At 41.5% G+C, this 24,336-nt stretch overlaps 1 long non-coding RNA gene across 3 annotated transcripts in view; it reads right to left on the bottom strand.

Moving 5' to 3' along the window:
• Nucleotides 1-14,002, bottom strand: part of LOC126940189 (uncharacterized) — a 33,214-nt gene extending 19,212 nt beyond the window's left edge. The window contains exons 1-5 of one of the 3 annotated variants that reach the window (XR_007720653.1): nucleotides 12,799-14,002; nucleotides 12,033-12,193; nucleotides 11,093-11,178; nucleotides 10,268-10,364; nucleotides 9,517-9,643 (exon numbers count right to left, since the gene is read on the bottom strand). This is a non-coding gene — a long non-coding RNA (uncharacterized LOC126940189). The remainder of the gene's footprint in view (nucleotides 1-9,516; nucleotides 9,644-10,267; nucleotides 10,365-11,092; nucleotides 11,179-12,032; nucleotides 12,194-12,798) is intronic. The other 2 variants (XR_007720652.1, XR_007720654.1) reach the window with 2 other exon arrangements.
• Between the last annotated feature and the right edge of the window lie 10,334 nt (nucleotides 14,003-24,336).

Raw genomic sequence — 24,336 nt, 5'->3', positions numbered from 1 at the left:
ACGTAAGCCATGTGAGTAACTAAAAATTTATGAATAGTGAAAAAATAAAAAGAAACAGGTGAAAATAACTTTACTAGCATTTTATTTTATCCAAACAATATCATTTCAGCGTATCATCAGTATTTTAAGAGTTAATTAGATATTTCACATTCTTTTTTTTTCTTTTTCTTTGTACCAAGGCTTTGACTTTTTTTTCTTTTTTTTGTCTTTGTTTTTGTTTTTGAGACAGAGTCTTGCTCTGTTGCCCAGGCTAGAGTGCAATGGCAGAATCACAGCTTACTGCAGCCTTGAACTCCTGAGCTCAAGTGATCCTCCCACCTCAGCCTCCCAAAATGCTGAGATTACAGGTATGACATCACATCTGGCCTTGCACTAAGTCTTTGAAACACAGTATATATTTCAGCACATTTCAAGTGCTTACTAGCCCCATGTGCATAATAGCTACTATATCTTGGTTTTGGTTTTGGTTTTATTTTAGATAGAGTCTGGCTCTACTACCTAGGTTGGAGGGCAGTGGCGCAATCACAGCTCACTGCAGCCTCAACCACCGTGGGCTCAAATAGTCCTCCCACTTCAGCCTCCTGAGGAGCTGGAACTACAGGCACGCACCACCACACACGGCTTATTTTTTCATTTTTTTGTAGAGTTGGAGTATTGCTATGTTGCCCAGGCTGGTCTCAAACTCTTGGCTCCAAACAGTCCTCCCACTTCAGCCTCCCAAAATGCTGGAATTACAGGCGTGAGCCACTGCGCCTGGTCGCTACTATATTAATAGTGTAGATCTGGAGGATCTCTATCCTTCTGACCAGAAGGGTATGGAGGTCAAGAAAGAATGTCCACATTTTTTTCTCAAGTAATATGAATAAAACTAAAAGATAGCTGTGAGGCTTGAAGTAATTCCAACAGATCTTATATGCTTCCTGTCCTTATTTAGATGAATGCATTGCTTAGTGTCAGATTTCATGTGGTACAAGGGTGAGGGACACACGCATCCATCTAAACACATAACTTATTCCATGTGGATCTCCTAGGGAATGTGGATAAAAGTTTTCCCTTTCCAAACTGCATTTCCTAGAGTCTTAAGAACATATGAGTACTCTTTCAAAGAATAGTTCTTCTAACAATGTGAAGAGTAGTTTTAAAAATAGCTATCAGTGACCGGGCCCAGTGGCTCACTCCTGTAATCCTAGCATTTTGGGAGGCCAAGGCGGGTGGATCACAAGGTCAGGGGATCGACACCATCCTGGCCAACGTGGTGAAACTCTGTTTTTTGTACAAAAAAAAAAAAAAAAATCTAGCCAGGTATGGTGGCGTGCAGCTGTAGTCATAGCTACTCAGGAGGCTGAGACAGAATTCCTTGAATCCGGGAGGCGGAGCTCATAGTGAGCTGATAGCACGCCACTACACTTCAGCCTTGGCAACAGAGCAAGACTGTGTCTCAAAAAAAAAAAAAAAGAAAGAAAAAGAAAGGCCAGGCACGGTGGCTCAGGCCTGTAATTCCAACACTTTGGGAGGTCGAGGCAGGTGGATCACCTGAGGTCAGGAGTTTGAGACCAGCCTGGCCAACATGGAGAAACCCTGTCTCTACTAAAAAATACAAAATTAGCCAGACGTGGTGGCGCATGCCTGTAATCCCAGATACTCGGGAGGTTGAGGCAGGAGAATTGCTTGAACCCAGGAGGCGGAGGTTGCAGTGAGCCGAGATCGTGCCACTGCATTCCAGCCTGGGCAAAAAGAGTAAAACTCGATCTCAAAAAAATAAATAAATAAATAAGTATCATCAACAAAATAAGAAAAAAAAACAATTAATTTTTAGTTGTTTCATACATGACTATAAATTCATAAAGAATTTATTCATAATTCTTTGCTGCATCTATTGCAAGAATCGAGACCATTCTCTGCAGCCAGGCTGTCAACATTCCCGACGTCACTCTGAAGGGACACACACAGCCATTGTGAAGGGTGTCAGAAAAACCTGTGGAGGGACTTCAACCACATCAATGTACAACTCAGTCTCGTTGGAAAGAAAAAGAGGAGGGGAGGGGTTAACAAATGCTGGAGAAATGGAGAGGAACTGGCTATTATTTACACTATTTGAGGTCATGTACAGAACATGATCCAGGGTGTTGCATTGGCTTTTATTCTAAGATAAAGTCTGTGTATGCTCACTTCCCTATCAGTGTCATTATCCAGGAGAATGGGTCTCTTGTTGAAATCTGAAATTCCTGGAGTGAGAAATACAGATTCAGGGTTTGGATGAAGCCAAGTGTTACTTGATTAGAATCTCAAGCCCAGAAAGATACATTAATCCTTGAAGGTAATGACATTGAGCTTATTTCAAATTCAGTTGCTTTGATTTAGCAAACCACAACAATTAAAAACAACAATATGAGGCCGAGCGTAGTGGTTCACACCTGTAATCCCAACACTTTGGAAGGCCAAGGTGGGCGGATCACCTGAGGTCAGGAGTTAGAGACCAGCCTGGCCAACAAGGTGAAACCCCGTCTCTACTAAAAATACAAACATCAGCCAGTCATGGTGGTGTACACCTGTAGACCCATCTACTTGGGAGGCTGAGGCAGGAGAATCACTTGCACCCGGTAGGCGGAGGTAGCAGTAAGCAGAGGTCATGTCCTTGGGCAACAGAGTGAGACTCTGTCTCAAAAAAAAAAAAAAACCCCGATATGAGAAAATTTGGGGACGGTATCTATGTCTCTGAAAAAGGAACAGTTGTTCAGCAGGTTGAGCAATAAGAGCTAAGAGTTGTCCAGCTATAGAAACAAGATGCCAGATGATTCCTAAGAAATATTTGTGATATTTTAATGATGCAATAAAAGGCCTCTATTACTTTGAGGGGAAAAAGAATTTATTCATAAAGAAACCAATTCAGAAAAAGAAGAAATCAGCTCATAACAAAGCTATCTTAGAAATACAGGCCTTCAGGCCAGGCACGGTGGCTCACGCCTGGAATCTCAACACTTTGGGAGTCCGAGGCGGGCAGATCACTTGAGGTCAGGAGTTCGAGACCTGGCCAACAGGGTGAAACCCCATCTCTACAAAAAATACAAAAATTAGCCAGGTGTGGTGGCACAAGCCTGTAATCCCAGCTACTTGGGAGGCTGAGGCAGGAGAATCTCTTGAACCCAGGAGGCATAGGTTGCAGTGAACTGAGATCACACCACTGCACTGCAGCCTGGGTGACAGAGTAAGACTCTGCCTTAAAAATATATATATATATACACCTTAAACGAAAAGTTCCCTATGTTCAATTGTTTTCAAGTATCAGCTGGATTATGAGCAAAATCCACTTACAGTTTTCTGAAATTTTTAGGACAATTCTTTCTTCAAGGGAAAAACTATACAAAGGCCAAATATGTAAAATCAAAGATCTTTCCCCTCTCCCATCCTCCTGCAGTAACTCAGTGGATTCCCTGCAGCTCTATGAAACATCATTGAAAACAAACAAACAAAACAAAAACTTCAACAGCTCTGTCATTTAGAATAATCTAGGTAAAAATTTAAGTTAGGCACTTGGGGAAATGCAAAAGCTCTGAAAAAACGTTTCTGCATTGAACAAACTTGAAATATATCATCTGAAGAGAAAAAACTGAAAACAAATATATGAAAAGTTAGAGAACAATTATGTGGTCCTTATAGCAAATATAAAAGTTGTTTGAAGAATGCGTGTTCTGGTACCTTTAGTCTCTAACCTCTAATGCAGAATGACTTTATGAGCAGGCTAAGTAAGCATTAGCCCATACATCATGCTTTGTGAAGCAAGGGGCATGACCTCTCATCCAATAATATCTCCTAAAATTCCTCCCTTTGGTGCAGTTATCTGTGTGCTTCTAGGTCCTAAACTGAACATGCATTCATGTGTGCAACCCCCCTTCAGTCTCAAGATGAAGGAATGTAGCAGTATATTGGGGCTAGTATCAAATCAGCCTTATCCATAGCCACTCACATCCTACTTTCCAGAGCAGGGATCCTACCATTAGTCCTACTGACCTCAGAGCCCAGCCATAGAAATTGAGTCTTGTTTTCGCTGTGATTCACTCCCTGTTGACTCCAGGTCCTCTAGCACTGGAATCCAAGAATTTGTGCCCCCTCAGTCCAACCCCTCCACAACATCCACACCCAGCACTCTCTAAAGTCCTTTGTTGGGGCTCAGGAAGTGATACTCGACTTTCATGGAAGCCCATCTGCAACACCATTGCCTGAAATGAGACACAACTGTTAACTGTTTAGCTAGACTGGCCTGTTCTCAAGACTGAGAGACTGTCTCAAGACAATGGCTTATGAGACAATCCATCAATCGATTTTTGGACTGTGAAACTTCTTGAGGAAGTTTCAGAATGAGAAATGTTGGGGTTCAGGAAATGAAACTCCAAAGTGAAGGCTTGCAAAGCAAAGTTTCTCTCCAACCTTCTGCTCTCCTGTCTCTTGCCCCTCATTCTCGCTGAGACAAGCCATAGAAATTAGAACCTTTTTCTCTAAAGCCAGTCCTAAAGACTAAAAATACAACTCTAGCCGGGCGCGGTGGCTCAAGCCTGCAATCCCAGCACTTTGGGAGGCCGAGACGGGCGGATCACGAGGTCAGGGGATCAAGACCATCCTGGCTAACACGGTGAAACCCTGTCTCTACTAAAACATACAAAAAACTAGCTGGGCGAGGTGGCGGGCGCCTGTAGTCCCAGCTACTCCGGAGGCTGAGGCAGGAGAATGGCGTAAACCCGGGAGGCGGAGCTTGCAGTGAGCTGAGATTCGGCCACTGCACTCCAGCCCGGGCGACAGAGCGAGACTCCGTCTCAAAAAATAAATAAATAAATAAATAAAAATAAAAATAAAAATACAACTCTATTCTTCCCCCATCTTTGTGTGTAATACCTGGCCATAAAGAAATTAGACCCTCATTCCAGAGGGGTCCTGCTCCATATCCCAAAGGAATGTGTTAGCAAAAATATAAATCCTAAGCCTCTCAACTGGCAGAATAGACCCCGCTCTATGCCAAGGTGAGCTGAAAGAAACCTGAAGAACTAGTTCAGGCCATGACAAGAAGTGGGGTCTGACCTGCCTTGTTATACTGTGTTCTCTTTGGAGTTAAGATACCACTGACCAGCATTAACACTGAAATAGAGATCATAGGCCAGGCATGGTGGCTTATGCCTGTAATCTCAGCACTGTGGGAGGCCGAGGTAGGCAGATCACCTGAGGTCAGGAATTCAAGACCAGCCTGGCCAACATGATAAAACCCCGTCTCTACAAAAATACAAAAATTCACCAGGCATGATGGCGCGGTGGCTCATGCCTGTAATCTCAGCACTTTGGGAGACCGAGGCAGGCAGATCACCTGAGGTCAGGAGTTCAAGACCGGCCTGGCCAACATGGTAAAACCCCGTCTTTACAAAAATACAAAAATTAACTGAGAATGATGGCGGATACCTGTAATCCCAGCTACTCAGAAGGCTGAGGTAGGAGAATCGCTTGAACCCAGGAGACAGAGTTTGCAGTGAGCTGAGATCACACCACTGCACTCCAGCCTGGGCAACAGAGCAAGACTCCATCTAAAAAAAAAAGAAAGAAAGAAAAGAAGAAAGGAAGGAAGGAAGGAAGGAAGGAAGGAAGGAAGGAAGGAAGGAAGGGAGGGAGGGAGGGAGGGAGGGAGGGAGGGAGGGGAGATCATAAGGCTGAAAAAACAGATTCTTTGTAGCAGTAAGACAGCAAATTCAACCTGACCCTCTTATAGTATCACATGACAAATAACAGGCCCCCCAAAAAATCAAAGTATTTTATCCCAAAATATATGTCGTTGAAATATTTTCAGATGGCCCTGCAAAGTTGTCTCTTGTGGAGAAAATCTACATTCAGTAAATAATCCCCTTCCCTTTCCATGTCTTTTCCTGACCCAGGAGAGATTTAACTAAGAGTCTGGCATCTTTTATGTCCCATAAGAGACATTTACATCTATTCTCTCTGAAGCCTATTATTTAGATGCTTCACCTACAAAATAAGAACCTTGATTTCTACAACCCTCCTTATCTTAACTCAAGCATTTCTTTATGCTGACTTCAAGTCATCAGGCAAAGCTTAATTATTATCAGTATTTTTGTTTTGTTTTGTTTTTGAGATAGGGTCTCACCCTGTCACCCAGGCTGGAGTGCAGTGGTGCAATCACAACTCACTGCAGCCTTGACTTCCCAGGCTCCAGCAATACTCCCATCTCAGCCTCCCAAGTAGCTGGGATTACAGGCATGTGCCACCACACCCAGCTAATGTTTGTATTTTTAGTAGAGACAGGTTTTTGCCATGTTGCCCAGGCTGGCCTTGAACTCATGAGCTCAAGCAATCCACCTTCCTTGACCTCCTGAAGTGCTGGGATTACAGGTGTGAACCACCACACCAAACCAAGCTTAATTATTTCAATCAATTGTCAATCAGAAAATCTTTGAATCCATCTATGACCCAGAAGCTCCCCTTCCCCATCTTGCCCCCTCACTTTGAGATGTCCCACCTTTCTGGCCCAAACCAGTGTATACCTTACGTACCTATAACTTCTGTCTCCCTAAAATGTATTAAACCAAGCTGTAACACAATCCTCTTAGGCGCATGTTCTCAGGGCCTCCTGAGGCCGTTTCACAGGCCCTGCCACTCATATTTGGCTCAGAATAAACCTCTTCAAATATCTTACAGAGTTTGGCTTTTTTTGTCAACAAAATAATGCTACATAGAAAGGCCAAGAAAAATCTGGACAGGCTTTGCTGAGTTTCCTGACTCTGCCTATTAGCATTAGAGCATTAGATTTTATCCTTTTTGTCCAATCATATTTTATATGGCTATCCATACTTCATTGAACATAAGCATAAAATGGAAGTTTTCCCTGCATCTTTGGGTCTTCATTCTGAAGCCTCCCATATCATATGAAACTATGCTTCAATAAGTTTATTATTCCTTTCTCTTGATAACCTGTCTTTGTTACAGGGGTGTTAGCCATAATCCATATGATGGAGAGGAAAGTAATCACCTCATTTCTGCCTCTACACTTTCCAGAGCTTAGAAATTCCACATCTAAACTCCAGCAGCAATGGCTGGATCTCCTTATTAGAAACTGCTTCGGCCGGGTGCGGTGGCTCAAGCCTGTAATCCCAGCACTTTGGGAGGCCGAGGCAGGTGGATCACGAGGTCAGGAGATCGAGACCATCCTGGCTAACATGGTGAAACCCCGTCTCTATTAAAAATACAAAAAACTAGCCGGGCGTGGTGGCGGGCGCCTGTAGTCCCAGCTACTCGGAGGCTGAGGCGGGAGAGTGGCGTGAACCCGGGAGGTGGAGCTGCACTCCAGCCTGGGCGACACAGTGAGACTTTGTCTCAAAAAAAAAAAAAAGAAAAGAAAAGAAACTGCTTCTCCCTGATATTAATTGTCACTTACTAAACCTCTCTGTGGTATTTTCCAGAGTGTTAAAATGATCTGATGATGGTATCTTGCACACCAGTGATGAGTAAGGCTGATTTAGGAGATCTGACCATCTACTTTGCTTTCTGTTTTACCATTCAAGCAGCAGCCTTCACAAAAATGGCTTTTAAGAAGATAGCAGCTCTCAGTAGAGGACATACGGTTCCTTTTCTTTCCCAATGAATGACACCTCCTTCATTTTACTCCTTGTTGCCTATTGCTTAGGGTTCTCCTCATTCTGCACCCCATTCCCAGCTTGTTGATTTTTTAGAGGCAACACTTTCTCATCTACTTTATCTTACTACAATAACTCTCCCTAAAACCTACTATTAAAAACGCTTCCTGAAAAAGCTCATAGAGTCTCCAAAGCTCCCTACTGAATACCAATATCCATAGTGAAATAGTTTCCTATTTTATCATATAATACATTAACTAATTTCTACCTAAAGCCAAAAGTTAGCAAGAGTTGAATATGTAGAGAGAGAATCTTCACATTAAGCACCTTTAAGACTCAGAATATAATACTATAATACAGGGTATAATAAGCATTTAGAAGTGATTTAATACAAGTATTAGTTAAATGAACACTGTATATGGATCAACATACTCTGATTAATGAAAGTACAAATTCCCAGAGAGCAAATTGATGAATCCAAAGAATTCTAAGAATCTTTAATTATAGTTTGGATATCAAGATAAATTAAATCAACTATGCAATTTCCAAATATCTTTCATACAGGATGATGTAGGCTAAAATAATGATACAGCAAAGTGTTTAATTACAAAATGTAATTCTCCAGTGATAATGTCATGCCAAACCTCTCTTTTGCTTACTAGAGTGTCAGCTTGGTGTTCAAACAGCCAACTTTACTACTGCTAGGTCAAGTTACTGACAGTTAGTTATATAAGGTTAACTCTCACCCAAGAAAATCCCAATAAATAAGAATCGTTATGTTTTGCGTCCTACTTCATGATACAAGAAAGGAGGAATTAATTTTAAAAGGATTATAATTATCTAGCCTAACTTCAGAATCAGTATTAAATTTTCAAAAAGAATAAATTTTCAGAAACAACATTGACATTTGCTACCAATCAAGGATAAAACTTGTTTATACAAATGGTGTTTAAAGACCAAAAGTAACAGAATTTTCCTCACTGTCTTTTCATCCTCCCAAACCAGCCAACTAACTGTTGCAGGGAAACCAGCAGAGGGAGCACCAATCATTGTGTTTTTTTTTTTTTTTTTTTTTTTAAATGTGTGCTCTGAAAAACAAAAGGAATTGTCTTTTAGTGGATATCTAGATACTTTGTTAAGACTGGTAAAACCCTTATAAAATACAAATATTATTTGCCACTGTTAAATTTCCCCTTTAACTGATTTTAATTAATCAGTATTGAAACATTTTATTTATTGATGCTTTTAATTAAGAAAGTAATACCTGTTTGCTGTACGAAGTGAAACAAATCAGGGGAAAATTTTTTTTAATCAATATTTTCCTATCTTTCCTTCAGATCTGTGTTATAAACAGACTGTGTATCTTTTCACATCCTTCTCATAAAAACAAATTATATATACACATATATATGTGTACTGCTACATGGAGAGACACATAAATATACACACATGCACACATATGTGTACTCCTACATATATGTATATATGTCTCCCCATGTAGGAGTAGCCTCTCTTTAGGTAACAAAATAGCATGAAATATCCTCAGATACACAGTGGAAAATTAGGAAATGTGAAGTAAACACAATGTCAGGCCATATAACAACCATGTGTGAACAGAGTGTCAAAACATATAGGCCTGAAATTATATCACTGCCTTCCAAATGAAAAATCTAAACACATATGAGTGAATGTGTGGACCTGGAAAAACAAATAAGCAAACCAGAATACAAATATCCGTCTTAAACTGTGATGAGGAAAACTAGGTGAATTAATTTCTGTTTGCAATTTATGTTTCCAATCTCCTCACAAAATAAAACAAAAAAATTAGCAACAAAACCACTTAGGAGCTTTAAAAAGTGAAATATATTAAAATGCATTCTTCAAAACTCACAATACTGGCTGGGCACGGTGGCTCACACCTGTAATCCCAGCTACTCGGGAGGCTGAGGCAGGAGAATCATTTGAACCCAGGAAGCGGAGGTTGCAGGTGAGCTGAGATCGTGCCTTTGCACTCCAGCCTGGACAACAAGAGCGAAACTCCGTCTCAGAAAAACAAACAAACAAACAAAAAACCCTCACAATGTTTTACAAATTCTAACTGAAGTAGAGCAAATCCCTTTCCATTCCATTTATTCACGTAATTGAATTAAATAAGCAAAAGAATATAACCACAGATACCAGTGGAAGAGACACTTCATCCCACTCCATAGACAGAATCCCTGAATTTCACTATAGGTTCTGACCCTGTCCAACATCATTCTTTACAAAAAGATCCTTCTAAATTAGTGAGCCCAGGACCCAGAGACCCATCTAGCCAGGTGGTAGCTGTTTTTGTGGATTTACGTTTCTGAAGCCAATAAATTCGCCGAGGCTTCCATGGCCTTTACTGTGTATCCCCATCCATTCCTGTCACTCAGCATGCTCTCCTTATTTTCCTCCACATCTCTGCAGATGCACTTTCAGAACACAGCCTTTTAGAAGTATACTTCATCTTTACCAACTTCTACGTACCCTGATCCCATAGCATGGGGCTATCGTTTCCCACACAGAAAGGAAGGAAATGTTGCAGAGGGAAGAGACAGGACGCAAAAGGAAATAATGAGAAAAAACTTACAAGGGTAGAAGGGAAAGGCCCTACTTACAGGGTTCTAAAGAGAAGTATTTCTGGGAGTAGGGAGTAATTAATCAACTGCAGTATCCATCCCATCTCTCCAAAGCAGAAAAAGGTCATTTTATCTGCTTGTTAAAAAAAAAAAAAAAAAAAAAAAAAAAACTTTTACTAAGGGCTTTAAGCATTTAGAAACTCTTTCCAAAACCACATATTTGTGATAAAATAAGAGAACACAGTATAGGGATCCTCATTTCATAGATGAGGAAAACTGAGGAATGGAGAGGTCAAAAGCTGACTTAATGTCACAGGAAAGGCAGTTGCAGAGTTAGGATAAGACCCAGAGTTCTTGACTCCAGCCCTTTACTTTATCCACAAAGTCAACACAAGCAGTCTAGATTTGTTATCTCGCCCCCTTCTGTCTCAAAGGCTGAGTGACAAAGAGCCCTTAGTGTGATACTGAGTGTAAATGACAGCACAGGAAGTCCATTCTCAGGGCAAGCTGTGAGACTGGCAGCTGAACAGGAGGCCAGAAAGCAAGTCTGTACAGAGCACTTTCAGTCTACACTCACTATCTCATCCCTACTAATGCCCAGAGTCCACAGAAGGCAAGGGAGGGAGTAGGGGAGGCTGCGGGAGGGTCCACTTAGTTCATCAATTCCTGAGTATCCTTTAGCACCACAAAAGGCTGAGACTTAATGAGAAAGAAAGGAATCCTCTATAGAACTGAATATTTACTTTAAAGATGATATTTTCTGTGTGTAATTCACTTATAAATTATAAATTTTATAATTGTGAACTGTCTGTATAACTACCGTGCAGCTTTTCAAGCAACACTCTTTTCTGACATGGTACTAACCTGTTAATTCAACTCTTTGAAACATGTTAATACAGTTCTCAAGGAATTCCATCTAGTCACGTAACACATGTTTGAAGCTGAAAATGCTGAAAGTGAAGAAAAATTGTATCAAAACAGGTTCAGTATGAATATCAACCATATATGGAAGAAACATTTATATGGAAGCCACACCCATATGGATTCACAGTTGTATCAGCCAAGATACTGTAAGTATACCAAGTGTGTTAGTCTAACCATATAGCATAAAGATAGATTTACTTGTGCTATTATGGCATGGTTGTTTACTGCAAATACAAAAGAAAATGAAGCCTACCATGACCTAATTCCACTGTAAATTGGATTTTATTATCTTCCTGTAAGCATACATTTCATTACAAACATTTTATTATGAAAGGATGATCAAAGGAGAAAAATAAATTAATCATACATGTACAACAATATCTCAAAGTATAACTTGTAATTTTCCATTTACTGTTAAACTGACCAGCACTTCTATAGTGATCAAACTATCCTGTGAAAAGAGATGTTTTACATAACCTTATACTTCATTTTAATATTACCAGTTCAATCATATTTAAATTGATGGAAATAGACACAGTGCATTAAAATCTGACACATTCATTCTTAATTTTAGATGTCCAAAAGTTGTGAAAAATTCATCTCTAAGATGCACACTTTGATAAAAAAAAAATTTCATTTAAAATGGTTTCTGTTCAAAACATTAGTCATCTATAAAAATAAAGATACATAGGGAATCGTTAGTGAAGGAGATTATTTTATATTATTTATTTATGCCTGTATTTTAATTATTTGTAAAGTCAATGAGAAGATAGTTTTTTCCAGAATCTAGAGTGCAACATATTTAAAGAGAGAAAGAGGCACACAAAGTAAGACACAGACAGAGATCCAAAGAGACAGAAAAATTGCAAAATGTTCTTACTTAAGACACCAGACTACTTCAGTTACAGCATATGCACTCCTAGGTCAGGGTTCCTAAATCAATAGACTGAAGAAAAACTGCCTTGTCGTCAGAACTCCAAAATATATGGGTCTCAGGAGAAACAAATACGTGGAGCTGTAGATCTAAATCCAAGCTCAACTCTGTGGAAGAAAACAAATTTTGCCTGTAAAATAAGTTGAGCTACTTGACCAGTACATTAGAAATTACACAGCAAAATACTCTAAAGACAGGATCCTAGACTCATTTTCCTTTCAAAAGTAGGGGGTGAACAGATAAGGGACACTAATTGCGGCAAACAGAATGCAAAACTGAAAAGCTTAAATAAAAAAGACTGATGAAAGCATAACATTAAAAAGAGAAGTGTTTAACTGTTAAATCATCCAAATTGCTTTGCCAAATTTTGACATGCTTGGTTTCCTGTAGTAAAATCTCCCTCTTTTTTTTTTTTTTTTTTTTGGCTTTTGGAAAAAAAAAAAAAAAGTGAGGAAAAATAACCAGCTGTTCCTTGTATAGTTCAGGAAACAAGTTTGATTTATTACTTTAAGGTTATTTTTGAATGAGCTGCTTGTGGCAGCCAGAGTGCAGAAGTCACTGAGGCCTGTCCACTTGAAGGGCTCAAACTGTTTCCTGAACAGCCCTTCTTCACTCCTCACCTCCGACGGCTATTATTGACAACGTGTGACTGGGGCCTTCTAGGATTTTATAACAGCAGGGGTCCCAGCCAAACAATCGGGCTGTCAATTACCTTTTCCCCTGTTGTGAAAGAGGGGCCCAAGACAATGCAACTTCTCAGCAGGGAGTTGTGCAGCTCCAAGAATGTAACCCACTCTTGCATCGTTCAGCATTCAAAACCAAGTAAATGGTTGGTGCCTTCACTTTTGTCTGTGTGTGTCGGTGCAAACCAGAATTACTGCAAGGTGTAGATGTCTCCATGGCCGGAATTTTAAGTTCTTGCTAGGGCAAAACTGACTCTGTACATTGTTATCTCTGAGCTTCATGGAAGTTTTTTCTAAGTTCCCAACAGACACAGAAAGTCTCCCTCCCCCCACCTCCCAGCCTCCTTCTGTAAGCTTGTCCTCCGGGAACGCCCAAGCCTCTCTACCTATATTGTGGCTTAAAAAACTTCCTGTGGGCATTGATGACTTGCTGTGAGCACTGTCCATCATCCTGGCCCTTTGTCTGGCAGTCACTTCCATTCGAATTTGACTGACTGAGGCAGCCTGAGTTATTTGTAAAGAACAACAAGGCTTTTCATTCATAATTTTAGTAGGGGGACAGGGTGCTAATGACTGAGCTTGAAAAACTAGGGAATGTGGTATTCAAGGCAGGAAGAAGCCCAACTGGCTGCCAGATGAGGGAAGGAAAGGATGTAGGTGAAAAGTGCCCGCATAAAAAGCCAATGACATGAAGATCACATGTATACATAGAAATTGAGTTTTTAAAAGGTGAGATAATCTGAAGGATGGAAGCAGGAAGGAGGGCAGGGAAAGTCTATCAGGATTTCATTAACTTTGAGGTCGAGTTACGTGCCAGAGTTTACAGAATCCGAAACCCTATAAAGTGTCTACAAAGAAAGTGATCTTTTCTTCCACTGCTGGTTCTCCTACAAAAACAAAAGAAATAAAATAAAAAAACAAAAAAAGGGGAAAACTGGTTTTCACTCTTTTTTGGTACCTTTCACCTGTTCAGACAAAGAGAGTTTGTTTTCCCCCTTTGGAACCAAATCTCCAAAGAATTTACTTTTGGGGTCTCTAGTCCATTTTATGTACATACAGCATGAACATAATGTGTAATGATTTTACATATCTGCTGCTTCCAAAGAAGAAAATTTGCAAAAAGGTAAATTTATGGTTGAATTATTTGTATAGGTAAGTCTTATGTGATTTATCTTTCTTGCAAAAATAGTAAAATTGTGTTTTCTTTTTTTAAATTCAGCAATTAAAAGTCACATTGAAGTTTTCATGTATGATTTTGTTCAACGATTCATAGAAAAAAATTGAAATAGCAATATTGCATATTTGCAATCTATTGTGAATTAGCAGAATGATACAAGGTGCTTTAAAAAAATTTAATTCTGGCCAGGTGTGGTGGCTCACACCTGTAATCCCAGCACTTTGGGAGGCAGAGGCGGGTGGATCACCTGAGGTTGGGAGTTCAGGACCAGCCTGACCAACATGGAGAAACCCCATCTCTACTAAAAATACAAAATTAGCCAGGCACGGTGGCACATACCTGTAATCCCAGCTACTTGGGAGGCTGAGGCAAGAGAATCGCTTGAACCTGGGAGGCAGAGGGTGCAGTGAGCCGAGATCGCACCACTGCACTCTAGCCTGGGCAACAAGAGCAAAACTCCATCTCAAAAAAATAAATAAATAAATGTAATTCCGTAAGTGAAGAATTTTTCAATCATTTGTAGAAAATCTTTACTATGTTTCTTGCATTAAAGCAAGTCAAATAAAGGCAACAATTGAACAATAACAAATGCTGATTTTTGTAGAGATTGGCAAAAATAATTTTTCAGGCAATGAGACTCTGGCTCTTTCCATGTTTAGTCTATTAGGATTTGCGTTCTCAGGGAGCACTTAGGGCTACTGAGGCCTTGGTCAAAGTTCAGACCCTGGGTTGGGTGCTTACTGATCACTAAATTCCTAAGCCATGAGCAGACCCAACAAACCTTCCTAAAAACAGAGGAGCTATTGCCACTACTCCATGGCCCACATCCATGATTTCCTTTCATTCTGACAACCATTCTGTTCTGTTCAGTGGGGAAGCAGAGGCATGTACTTTCCATTCATTTCCATCTAAGTACGCAACAAAAGCAAAGGCCAGTGAACAGATAGCTGAGGAGTTCCAACACTAACCTAAAGTAGGCCTTTAGTGGGCTTGTATTATTATCATTTATTAATTTAATTTCATCTGTATTTTAAGTGTATATATATATAAATATATGTATATGTAAATTGAAATAATGTTAGATAGACCATGTCATCTTGTGGCTTGCTGTGCCACCTGAGCATATCCTCACAAAAACCCTTAGGTTTTTGAGAAAAGGATTAAATAACTTACCCCAAGTCTTAGGATAAAGATAGATTGAAAGCTCAAGCACACCCTGGTTATTCTATATTCAAAGCCAAGTGAAGCCTCACCATGCTCTTCTGTCCACTATCTCTTGGAACCTGGAACCTGAAGCTCAGGCAATTGTTCCATGAATGACAGATGTCACAACTGGCTGAGTCCAAGCTCAGGTCAAAACGTGAAGTAAGTGAAGGTAATAACCTTTAGTATCTTCTTAGACTTCCCCATCAGCTACCTCTATCCTCTTCTTTGGTGGTGTATGTTAATAACTGGCTTCCTGGGATTAAAAAAACAAATTTCAACATCTGGGGATGTCTACGTTGTAAACACATTGACCACGGCTAATTCTCTTTTCTTTTCTTTTCCTTTTTTTTTTTTTTTTTTTTTTTTTGAGACGGTGTCTCGCTCTGTCACCCAGGGTGGAGTGCAATGGCACGATCTCAGCTCACTGCAACCTCTGCCTCCCAGGTTCAAGCAATTCTCCTGTCTCAGCCTCCCAAGTAGATGGGATTACAGGCACCCACCACCATGCCTGGCTAATTTTTGTGTTTTTAGTAGAGGTAAGGTTTCACCACATTGGTAAGGCTGGTCTCAAACTTCTGACCACAGATGATCCACCAGCTTCAGCCTCTCAAAGTTTGGGGATTCCAGGCATCAGCCACTGTGCCTGGCCACCATGGCTAATTTTTGAACCTGACATTACTAAAAACATGGGAAGAGATGCACATATTCAGCTCTTGCAAGCAAGTATAAGCCTGTTCTAGCATCCACCATCATCTATCCATACTTTGTTTCATGTCTTGTCTACATTCTATTCTTGTTTTCGGTGAGCTATGAATCCCTATTATGAATTCAAAGTATAATAATATAATGATTTTCATTTATTGAAGGGTTATTAGAAGTCAGACATCTTCTAAACACCACACGCATTAAGCATTTAATCCTCACAGTGATGCTCTGACATAGGAAATTCTTTTATCCCCCACTTTACTAGTAAAGAAACTGATGCACTGGGAGATTGAATAATGTATAAAAGGCCCCCTTCTAGATCAACATAAATCATACTCTATGTGAAGGTTCTTGTTATCTTATTTTTTTAAATCTCCCCATGTAATTCTAATATATGGCCAGGGTTGAGAACCATTAACATAGTTAACAAAACAAGAATCCTTGCTATTTGAAAAAAATATAATAACATCCCTATTGCATGTGATTAACTATATGTTAGGTCTTGGATAAACCTTGATTCAAAGTTCTATTTGGTTGTGTAGAAACATATCATACATTGAAAAACAATAGCTCTGTAGAAATAATGAAGTGAGAATGTGGGTTATCTTTAGGATATAATATAGTTTTCTAAAAAAAAAAAAAATTCTGAATAACCTAAGTATCTCAATTCATAAGGTATCAGTAAATTTTATAATGACTTTCTGACTGTCATTTCAAATATCACTGATTTTTATTTACTTATTCCACTTAATTTTGTGTTACCAGATAAAATACAGTATGAGACATACTAAGAAACTGTTGTTTAGCTGTAATAAAAATGTAACTGATTGTTCTACATTTTTGTTAGCTCTGGCAACTATAGATTAATTTGGGGTGAGAATTGTCATGCTTTGAATCAAAATGTCACATAAAATCATGTTCCTTTATTATCTTTCATCAACCAAACTTGTCCATCCACCACGCTTGGCCTTGAGAGTATACCAATAAGCAACTTGGCTTTATCATTCATACCAAATAAATTCTGGATGATTCACAGAAAAAAAAATGCAAATGTTAGGCTGGGCGCGGTGGCTCACGCCTGTAATCCCAGCACTTTGGGAGGCGGAGGCGGGCGGATCACAAGGTCAGGAGATAGAGACCACGGTGAAACCCCGTCTCTACTAAAAATACAAAAAATTAGCCGGGCGCGGTGGCGGGCGCCTGTAGTCCCAGCTACTCAGGAGGCTGAGGCAGGAGAATGGCATGATCCCGGGAGACGGAGCTTGCAGTGAGCCGAGATCGCGCCACTGCACTCCAGCCAGGAGGACAGAGCGAGACTCTGTCTCAAAAAAAAAAAAAAAAAAAAAAAAAAAAAGCAAATGTCCAATGAATATAAGAAAATATGCTAAACTTCTGAAGTAAACAAAGAAAAACATGAAACAACGAGATATTCTGCTTCATCTACCAGATAAGCACTTATTTATTTATTTATTTTTGAAATAGAGTCTGTCTTTCACCCAGGCTGGGGTGCAGTGGTGTGATCTTGGCTCACTGCCACCTCTGCCTCCTGGGTTCCAGAGATTCTCCCGCCTCAGCCTCCCAAGTAGCTGGAATTACAGGCACCTGGCATCATGCCCAGGTATTTTTTTTTTTTTTTCTTTTGGAGAGACGGGACTTTACCATGTTGTCCAGGATGGTCTTGAACTCCTGACCTCAGGTGATCCGCCCACCTTGGCCTCCCAAAGTTCTGTGATTACAGGCGTGAGCCACCGCGCCCGACCTAAGCACTAATTTAAAATTATCGGGAATCCAGTTGGTATGAATGATAATGTTAAATTATAAATGTACCAGAAGGGCCAATATTTTTATAATTTGGCTACAAGAAGCTATTTTAAGCAACTGAACACAGCCAGAAACCACAAATGAAAAAATTGATAGGCATGAGTTTTCACACAAGTTGAAAATGTCTTGTATGGCAAAACACAAAATAAAAGGAAAAATACTGAAAGTAGGTTTGAAAGATAAATAGAAAATGGGAGAATATTTGTATTTTTAAATAGGATACATCAGAAAATAAATAAATGAAGGACAAGCCTCTCAATTAGAACATGGAAAAAGGATATGAACTTGAATTCACAAAAAGAAAAAAAAAAGCAAATGTCCAATGACTATAAGAAAATATGCTCAACTTCTGAAGTAAACAAAGAAAAAAATGGAACAATTAGATATTCTGCATCACATACCAGGTAAGCAATGATTTAAAATTCTGACAAAGCTTGCTATTGGTCAGGGTTTGGGGAAATAGTCACTCTCACAGACGGGTTAGAAAAGTAAACTGGAATAATGTTTTGGAAAGCATATTAGCAGTATTATTAGAAATTTTAAATATGCACACATTTGATTCAAATTCTATTTTCATGAATGTATCCTAAGAAAACACAAATGTGCAAATATAAAGGAGCATGCTTATTACAACACTATTTCTTCTAGCAAAGCAACCTGTCCCCAAACCTCCAGATGTCTGGAATCTAATGACTAGCAATATGGAATTTTAAAGTAAATATTCACCAAATATTAACCAGAAATGCCACTATGATGTCTCAAATATACTTACAGAATTCTTTCTGGGATTTTTGCTTTTATAAGTTTAGGAACTGTTTGAGTTTCTTTTTTTTTTTTCCATACAGTGAGTATATAATTCAGAAGATAAATAAATAAATCCATTTGCCATTTGGAGAGCAATTATAGGAAAAAAAGAACATGTGCACTTTTTTCTGGATAATTCTGGAACATAAAGTACTCCGTATAAATTGATGAAAAATGGGTATTAAAATATACTAGAGATTTTTGTTAAAATTCTCTACTACTGAAAGCATACTAAATCCCTCCTGATCCCAGCTGGTTCTTTTTATAACACCTGCTGAGCCATGATGCTAGTGACTACATGGAAGAGGTACTTACCCTTCAGGTACTGCAAGCTGACGGAGGGTATTTGATATTATCTTAGATTTAAAAAGTATCACGATTTGTAATAACTTGAAACGTAGTTATGAAGGTGGAGGAAAAAACAACTTCTTTGGAGAATATATCTCCAAAGAAGGTTAGATCCAGAGATAACTGTTTCCAGTCCTTCAAGCAATCTAGATAAGAACTCAAGTGGTCTATTTTGAATTCCTTTGCATCTTTTGTTAAAACCCCCCCCCCACCCCCCTGCAATTCCCTCCGAGAGGCATTATCAACAGAATTTGGGAAATTCAAAAGTGAAATGACTAGAGTCATGGTTGTCAAAACAAAAGGTCCATCATTACAAAACCCTTTGTCTTAGGAAGGTCCCTGAAGAGGCCATGCATAGACTAATTTTACTATTTCAACTGGGCTGTTAGGAGAAATAATGGTTGAAAGCCCCAAACTGTTAGTCCTGGAAGCAGCATGCACTGTTATGTTCTGTGCCATCTTCAAATAGACTGCCTTGGTAATAGAACTAACAAACTAACCAAATAGCTATTCATTCTTCTTTTTCTCACGAATGTGTGATATCATTTCAAGATATCAGTACTAGGACTAAACCTATTAAGGCCAAGTGGCTTGCTCAATCCCAGAAAGAAACAAGCTACAGTTGCTAAAAGCTGCACTCTCCCATTACTACAACATAAATCCAAAGCTTACACCAGCCAGCAAGTGCAATCTTACAAATATCTCACTTCAACTCACGCAACACACCTACTAGAAAAGAAACATGTCTATTGCTGTCTTCAACCAAAGATTGGGAAAAACAAATTCACATATTTGATGTACTGTCTCACTGAAAAAGTTGAGATTATAGTTGTAAGATGAAGTAATTATAAATAAATGAATACAGAATATAAAATGAAGCCAGAGATGACAGATCCCAGTGTGTGACCAGAATCCTATTTAACAAGTACTAGGAAGGTATGTTACTTGGTGAGTATTAGAAACTTGGGGCCAAGCGCGGTGGTTCATGCCTGTAATCCCAACACTTTGGAAGGCTGAGGTGGGTGGGTCGCCTGAGGTCAGGAGTTCGAGACCAGCCTAGCCAACATGGTGAAACCCCATCTCTACTAAGAAAAAATTACAAAAAATCAGCCCGGCGTGGTGGTGGATACCTGTAATCCCCGCTACTCGGGAGACTGAGGTAGGAGAATCACTTGAAACCGGGAGGCTGAGGCTGCAGTGAGCCAAGATATCACCATTGCACTCCACCCTGGGTAATAAGAGGGAAACTGCATCTCAAAAAAGAAAGAAAAAAATTTAGAAGTGAATTATTGGTGCAGCATGGATTTCCATGGATTCTGTATTTTCCAGCATTAGGCAAATGGCAACACCTGTTCATGTGTCAGGGTTGCCTCTCTAGAACTTTCCACAACACATTTGAAAATAAGCTCTGTGTGTGTGTGTGTGTGTGTGTGTGTGTGTGTGTGTGTGTGTGAAGTTTTGCCTTCCATTCTATCATACTTTTTTTTTTTTTTTTTTTTTTTTTTAGCTGGGCGTGGTGGCGTGCACCTGTAGTCCCAGCTACTCAGGAAGCTGAGGCAGGAGAATGGCGTGAACCCAGGAGGCGGAGCTTGCAGCAAGGCGCGCCACTGCACTCCAGCCTGGGCAACAGAGCGAGACTCATGTCTCAAAAAAAAAAAAAAAAAAAAGAGAGAGAGAGAAGTAAAGTGTTTGAGATATAGCTGAAGTGCCTATCTACCTCATACCTCATCCCTGTCTCCTCCTTCCCACCTCAGAGGCAACCACTGTTCTAAAGCTGAGTGTATCACTCCCACGTGCATGTTTATACACAAATAATATACAGTAGGATTTGATGTATTTAACCTTTACATACATAGTAATTAGCTATACACTGATTGTACTTTTTTTTTACTCAATCTACTTTTTGAGACTTATGTTGACAGATGCAATTTTAGTTCATTCTTTTTAACAGAGAAAAACTGTATTATTAATCTCCTATTGATGGACAGTTAGGTTATTCTCTAACTTTTGTTCTAACAAACAATGTTACAATGAATTTTTCTTTTCTTTTCTTTTTTTTTTTTTTTTTGAGACAGGGTCTCACTCTGTTGCCCAGGCTGGAGTGCAGTGGCGCAACCACAGCTCGCTGTAGCCCCAAACTCCCAGGCTCAAGTGATCCTCCTACCTCAGCGTCCTGAAAGCTGGAACCACAGGCATGTGCCATACCACACTCGGCTAATTTTTTATTTTTTTTATAGAGACGGGGTCTCCCTATGTTGCCCAGGCTGGTCTCTCACTCTTGGGTTCAAGTGATCCTCTCACCTCAGCTTTCCAAAGTGCTGGGTTTATCATACTTCTAAAGTATCTTCCAAAATTAGTCGCAGTTATAATTTTGGAATGTAACATGAGAATCAGTTTGGGGACACATTACAGTAGCTGCAGTAGGCATTTCATTGTGCATGCATCACACATACACAAAAACATAGTTCCTCTTTTGGATTATAATTCACTAAGTAAACTTTGGAGGCACAACATGGTAGCTTTATACACTTCATTCTCTGAGAAAGAGTAACAATTGCAGTAATTAATATAAAGACTAAGGAGTAAATTAGAAAGAATCAAACGGATTCTTGTGTTTATCTTGAACTTAAGTTACAGGTTAAACGTTTTCCCAGCCAGCAAACTGGAGATTGTGAGGAAAGGGGGTGAGGGGGAAGAGCTAGATGACCTGAGATTCTTTATAGCTCATGGAAGATAACATAAATTCCTAGATTTTCCCCAAAATATAAGGTTCTCTAAACAGCTGGAAATTCCCGATCTAAATTCCATTGCATGCTTTGATCCCTAACAATGTGTCTTCGCAAAGTTCCTGTAGCGCTGGGAGACGAGCAAGGCACAAGTGTCTCCTAGAAAGCCGCCATCGAGTGCAGGAGTTTGGAGAGGCGAAGAGATGGCGTTGCTTTCACCTGCTCTGCTCGAGACTTGCTGGCCGCACACCAGCAGCACGTTCCCGCCTAGCCTTACACAACCAGGCTTTGACCCTCTCGAGCAGACAGGAGGGAAAGCTATCTTCTGTGTCGTTTATATTAATAGCTTTGTATTCATTTTAAACCAACCTGCCTAGTGCACACACGTTTTGGAAGGTAACCCAGCCTGTCCGCGTCGAGTCCCGGAGAAGAAAGTCGCCTCAGGCCCGCGCCGGGCGGGCGACCCCTGGTGGCCAGATGGGCTGCGAGCACAGCGGCGCCTGCGTTCACTGGCGGCTCAAGGGATTCGGGCGCCTGGCGTCCTGCTGTGGCCGTAGAGGCCCAGCTGTCTTGCGCCCACAGCCCCGGGACGCTCGGCAGCAGGCCCTTGTAGCCTCGTCCACCCTCATCTTAGGGGTCGGGGGACGTAGGCCAGCGCCCGGAAATAACGCATGCCACGTCCCTTGCCATCTCTGGTTCCAAATCCCTAGAGAAAGAGGAGAGCCTTAGAGAAACATGGAGAAGTCAGGGTGAGAGCGCAGCGAGGCAGAGAGCGCGCTGGGGACGTTCTAGAGCGAGAGCTCAGAAGAAGGCAGCTAGTTCCAGGGTAGCTGCGAATGGATTGGGTTAAAGCTGGACGAATGAAGCACCATGTTTTCCTAACACTGCTTTCAAGAACACCCCGCATGGGGCAAGACCACAGGTGCTATTCGGGAGTTTTGACCGTACAAGCAGGTAATTCCCTGTGAAGTAAAAGCATTCTGTAAGTCGCTCGACAGAATGCAGTATTAGGCGTGTGTATGCGCGAGTTTTAATTTTCCACTGGTGCTCCCACGTGAAGGCACATTTCTTAGTAATGGAGCGGCAGCTAGGACAGTGCATATGTATGCATTTTCTATGTTTATTTTTTTTTTTAATGGGAAAGAATAGTACACCTTCAACATGGACAACAGGATCTTAAGAAACGTTCTAGGTGGCAAGAAAAGTGGGAAATGAAGGATGACTTTTAGTTAAGGGAAGAAGGAAATCTGCAGGGAAACAGTGAGCCAACCCTTCCCTCCCCCTCCCTCCCATTTCAGAAGCCCATGCTGTCGCCCTGAGTAATCATATTTCTGTCTATTAATGAATTAAGTTAAAGGGCTTAGACTGTAGACTTTAGCTATTGCATGAAGCAAAACAGTAAGGAAGCTCTTCAAAAAGCCTCCATTCATAGATAACCCCCCTTAAAAATGAAATTCTAATAAACGGAAAAACTACAAGTCGACACAATCAAAAGCCAATCCCAGCAAGAGCAGAAGGTACTTGAAACTCGAATCTGCATTCCGCTCCTCCCGTACAAGGCTCGGAGGTGGGGGAGGCGGTTTGTGCTAGTGCCTGGTGTATAATCGGGTTAATCCAGTAGACAAAGAATAAACCAATAGCCCTCCCACCTCACTTCCCGCTCCCCTTCCCCTCCCCCTTCTTCTCCCCCCGCCCCAGCCCCCGTCACCCCCTCCGCAAAGGGGAACAGAAAAGGGGAGAGGTAGACTTGAAATGGATTCCGGATAAAGTCTTAAAACCTGCAACTTGTTTTTCATGCTAACACTGCGTGGCCTGGATTAGTCTTAAATGTTCATTCCCCTTTCCTAGTGGCAAGGAGAAAGTTCCCTAAGTCAGCTCGAGCCTCTGGCTCGTCCTCATTGCCTCTGGGGAAACCTTAAGGTCAGTGTTTCCTTGAAACTAGATAAACTGACCCTGCAGTGCCCAGCCCGGCCCCGCGGGCGCCCCGCGTGACGGCGCCCGAGCTGCAGGACCCGCCTGGGGACGCGCGGGGCGGCGCGGTTGCCCTTTTGAATGCCTCCTGCGGCTCGGAGCGCTGGCGGGCGCTGGAGTGTGAGTGAATGTAGCCCCGCGGAGCCAATGAGCTGGGACCGGATGCGATATATCCTCTGGGACAACAACTGCTCTGTTCCGCCTCGGATCCACATGACGCCATTTACTGCTGCCGCGGCCGCCGCAGAGCTCCCTGCCTCCTCCGGAAAGGCGAGGGCGCAGGCCAACGGCGAGCCCCCCCCGGGCGGGCCCCAGACCCTCCTCCTCCTCCTCCTCCTCTTCCTCCTCCTCCTCCGCACCCACCGCCTTCGCCTGGGCCTCGCTGCCTCGCTTCCACAACGCCCAGTCTGCACCGCCGAGAGCTGCGCGCCGCAGCGCTAGCGGAGGAGAGGGGCCGGCGGAGCGCGCAGCGCCCAGGCCCCCGCGCCCGCCCGGCCCGGCCCGCGCCCCCGCGCAGCCTCGGCTACGACGCGGCTGCGGCCGCACCACTTGGCGATCTGGCTTTAGGTTCTTCGTAAGGCCGTTTTCTTTTCCCATTCGCTCATCTGCCAGGAAAAGGGACTTGCCGTTGGCGCTTCGGCCTCTTGTTCATTGAGAAAAAAGAGGAAATACTCCGCGTGCGTTTCTAGAAGGGGGGTCGTCTCCAGCCCCGCACCCCAGAGTGTTCATCAGCGGGGAATTTGGCTCCGAATTCTCCTCCTTTTTTCTCCCGCCGATTGCTCGGAAGTTGGACTGAAGCAGAGGTTGGA

This window comes from Macaca thibetana, chromosome 17, assembly GCF_024542745.1.
Source record: "Macaca thibetana thibetana isolate TM-01 chromosome 17, ASM2454274v1, whole genome shotgun sequence".
Taxonomy (NCBI): domain Eukaryota; kingdom Metazoa; phylum Chordata; class Mammalia; order Primates; family Cercopithecidae; genus Macaca; species Macaca thibetana.
This window is presented reverse-complemented; position numbering and strand designations above follow the sequence as displayed.